Source organism: Otolemur garnettii, unplaced genomic scaffold (genome assembly GCF_000181295.1).
Source record: "Otolemur garnettii isolate 467f Iridium unplaced genomic scaffold, OtoGar3 scaffold00015, whole genome shotgun sequence".
Taxonomy (NCBI): domain Eukaryota; kingdom Metazoa; phylum Chordata; class Mammalia; order Primates; family Galagidae; genus Otolemur; species Otolemur garnettii.
In genome coordinates, this window is record NW_003852410.1 from 24,256,829 (window position 1) to 24,261,457 (window position 4,629).

The 4,629-nt window shown below is 35.5% G+C and overlaps 1 protein-coding gene across 1 annotated transcript in view; it reads right to left on the reverse strand.

Annotated features, from left to right (window-relative positions):
- Positions 1-4,629, reverse strand: part of SYNPR (synaptoporin) — a 361,119-nt gene that overhangs the window by 334,320 nt on the left and 22,170 nt on the right. The window lies entirely within an intron of this gene.

The following is a 4,629-nucleotide window of genomic DNA, read 5'->3' on the forward strand; positions in this document are numbered from 1 at the left end:
GCTGGATTCGAACCCACCACCTTAGGTGTATGTGGCTGGCGCCTTAGCCACTTGAGCCACAGGCGCCTAGCCAGAATTTCTAATTTACTAAATCAGAATTCCTGCTGCTGGGGTCTAAGTGTTTATATTTTAAGCAAGTTGTAAGCATGGTAATTAATCATGGTATAGTTTGAAAACTGGCAGAAAATATTGAGTTTTTGTGAGGAAAAAAGCCTAAAACATACATCCCATATCCCTACCACTTGAATATTCAACAAGCCTTCATTTGCTCAGAGTATAGGAACTAAATTCTTTTTCCTTCACAATGTTTATTGGTTATCAACCGCTGTGTGACAAATTAGCACCCAAATTAGCCACTTAACAAACATTTACTATTAAATATAGTATATGAAAATGAAAAAAATATATAGTATATGATTTCTGAAGATCAAGAAACCAGTAGTAGTTTAGCTGAACGGTTTTAGCTGAAGGTGTTTCACAAAATTGTGGTCAAGCTGTCCTCTAGGGCTGCAGTCAAAGTTCTACACATGATTATGCACAGGCCCTGTTTCCTCCCCAGCTATTATAGGCTGGAGACTTCAGTTTCCTGCTTCATGGCCCTCTCATAGAACAGACCAACTCAGTGCAATGTGGGAGGGGATGATATAAAGTTGTGAGTACCAGGAAGTCACCAAGGATCATCTTGGAGGACAGTTAATATGCAAGGTCATTCCCAAACTGCACCCATTATATAGATCTAGAAACTAAAGCTCAAAGAAATATAACTTTCCCCATTGTTCTATAGGTAACATGATGGGACTACAGTGGAAGTCACTATCTGTTTGATCACCAACTTGTGCAGAACCTTTTAACTGCTACACTAGTCTTCTCCACAGAGATATTCAGTAAAATTTATTACTTGAAATTATATTTTCTAAGATACTAATTTGTCTCATCACTAAAGAATACAATTATGTTTAATATGAAATTTAACATTAAATAAAAATTTAATAAAATTAAGTAACATAAATTTAACTTCTAAAAGGCCAACACTTCACAACATATCCTCTCCTTTTCTTCCAGTTAGACAGACGTGATATTGTTACTTAAAAAAAAATGATTGTGATACTTATAGTCCCAAGAGAAAGAAATTTTAAGTATTTTGCATGAGTCATTCATATGATTCTCACTTGTGATATTTTTAAATCACAGACTACCAACTGGGAGGGTCCAAGAGAAAGAGACAATTCTTTTTATAAGAAATGAAGATTGCAGCATGCCCTGCAATTTAGAAGATCAATGTAGCCTATGCCATTTCTCTGGTCTGCTCTTTATCTCACTCCGAGGAGTTTAGACATTGTTCAAAGAGGAAAACTACATATAAATGACCAGTAATTTAAAATTTATTTTACAGACACAGAATTACTCCTTTTATTACTCACCTGATTCTCAGGGTGATTTAAGGTCTTAATGTTTTGGGAGCTGGACTAGAAGTAGCAATGCCTTACTCTCTCCCCTTAGTGCCCAAATGCTTTCCTCTATAAGAGAATCCACTTGCAGAGAAGGATCTGCTAGCAGTCATTTACAGCACAATATAAAATTAACCCAGCTGTTACATGTTCCAAGGAAATTTGCCATTTAAATGTTTTTATTATTGTGGAGTGAACAGCTTTTCTGAACAGTCCTAGAATAAGAAAGGAGCATAAGAATGCCAAAAGCACTCCTTGGAGAATTCATGTGACATTTCCAGGTAAATTTGGAGCAGGTTTTTATGATGGATCAGTTATACAGCCCTTGGTGACAGCATGGTTTTAGTCCTTAGCTATCCAGAACTACCCTCTAGGAGGCTTTCATTAACTACACTCTCATGGTAAAATCGAAAAGGACCATTCTCCTTGATGAGAGATGATCAGATAACACCAAACAATGATGCAGCTTTTTAAAAAACTCACCAAAAATTGCTGGCAGAGTCTAAAACATCATGTTTATAAAGTGATAATTAATTTTTAAGAAGGGAGAATCAAAGAAACTGGAGTTCACATTCAGTGCTTTTCATAACTCTTCATAGTAGCTATCCTTGTCGAGTGCTTACTGAGTCAGCTTCCTCCTAGTACTTCATATGCATGTTGAAATTCCATGGTCACAATAAATCTAAGAGGCAAGCATTTCTATCTCAATTTTACAGATTACATAACTTGCCCACACTTGGCAGTAGTCAAGCTCAAACTTCAATGTGAGTCTATGCAACTTCATAGGAGAAAAAGTTTTCTGCATATATAATGAGTTATTGTTTGTAGACATGTTTATACAAAACATGGTTCACATATTACTTGATCTCCAAAACCTTAGAGGCAGACTGAGCAGGTATTAATGTGTTTATTCTACATGTCTGTGTCTCTGAAGCCCAGACATGGAAGTGGTTTATCTGGGATCTCAACAGTAAGTGACAGAGTCAGGACCCTGATCAAAGTCTTTTGATGTACAAACTCAGGCCCCATCCTTCTATGCCATCCTGCTTGAAAGAGATATTTGCAGATAGAGTACTATGAAAATAGCAGTGATATTTAGAAGTGATAAGGTCATAAAAGAGCATTTTATTCTCTCTTTTTTTCTGAGTTCAGAATTACAAGGTAGAATATTTCAAAGCCAGTATTTCTATATGAATGCTTTGTAAATTTTTATAACCAATGGTCTTTACCTCTCAAAACATATATTTATGGGCAGCACCTATGGCTCAAAGGAGTAAGAGTGCCTGTCCCAAATACTGGAGGTGGCACGTTCAAACCTGGCCCCAGCCAAAAGCAAAACAAACAAAACCATACATTTAAGAAAGTGATTTCTTTACTGTGCTTACTGTTATTTAAAAAAAATTATTTATTTTTTAAGGTACATGTGATCAGTACATTCATATAATTTGTAAGGACTTAATCAGCGCACTTGGGATATCTGTCACATTAAATATTGTCTTTCTTTTGTTAGGTACATTTGAATTATTCTCTTCTAGTTATTTTTAAAAATGTTCAATAGATGAGTATAAAGTATAGTCACCCTACTGATCTGATCTATTAAACACTGAGTCTTATTTCTTCTATTAAATTATACATTCATATCCATAAATCAAATTTTCTAAGTTTGTTGTGATTACTACTTATTACATTTGTGTTTAGAGAAAAACAAATATTTTTATTATTTATTTATTTATTTATTTTTTGAGACAGAACCTCAAGCTGTCCCCCTGGGTAGAGTGCTGTGGCATCACAGCAACCTCCAACTCCTGGGCTCAAGCGAGTCTACTGCCTCCACCTCCCAAGTAGCTGGGACCACAGGCACCCGCCACAACGCCCAGCCATTTTTTGATTGCAGCCATCATTGTTGTCTGGTGGGCCCGAGCTGGATTTGAACCGGCCACCCTAGGTGTATGTGGCTGGTGCATTAGCCACTTGAACCACAGGCGCTGAGCCAAATATTTTTAAAGAAACAAACATTTCAAGACAATATGATAAAGTATGTATATTTATTCAATGTGGCCATTGAATAATATTGGTGTTTCACTTTAATAATGGAATGTATTTATGTGCTAATGTATTTATATACATTAAAATTTTAACAATTTTTTTTCTTTTATTGAGTAAGATATTATATCCTATTTGAATAATTTGAAGACCACTGACTTGAAGTAATGTTAAAGAGAGTATACTGAATTTGGAGCCAGGCCCACTAAAATTTATCTCTTTCTATAACTTAAAACCCATGTGGTTTTTTTCAAACTCAGTTTTCTAATTTATAAAATAATATCAACCTCAGAGTTGGTTGATTAGGAGATATAAAACCCTTACCATTTTGCCTGGCATGAGGTGAATAGGGTAAAGAGTTCAGTTTCCTTCCTTCTTGTCTTTGTGAATGATGATGGCGGATCCCTGCTGCAAGCCTAGTTTACGCTGGAAAATGTAGTCTAACTCATTAGGGCAGACAGGGAAACCATAACTCTCCAAAATTAAGAGAAAAATTTTTTATGAAAGTTCAAAGAAGTACAGGAATAATCAGAATTTGAAATGATACTAGAAAGATGGTAAAATTTCATTTGGGTAGAGAATGATGAAACAGGAGACGTAACAAGGAATAATGTTCCCAGTGGGAAAATGATTCATTCATTTATTCACACACCCATTCATTTAGGAAATATTTGGGTGCCTCCTATGACGTAGGCACAGTTCTAGGTAATGGAATTGCAGAGGTCAAGTTGCCAGACAATGTCACCCTTACACAGCATGTATTTCAGTGAGGCATGTGGTAACATTCAACAGCATGAGTGAACTTAATTCGTTGTACAGCAGGTGAGCCCTTGAATCTTTTCAGCTGGAGAAAATAAGATAAGAACTTCACAAAATCTGGAAGTGTCAAAAAGTGACACAAATTAGCATTATAAGCATCCACCTGCTAGTTACTGCTAAACTTCTACAGAGAATTCTCTAAAACAGTTCAATGCTTTACATCAAATCTATGTACTTAAGCACAGCTTGCTGTAACATACTTGCAAGAATTGTATAATTTATACAATGTTATTTTCATAAGATTCATATTGTAGCCTCAGGACAGAAAATCTTTTACTTCGGTGAAGGAATACTGTAGGAAATTTTTTTTTTTTTTTTT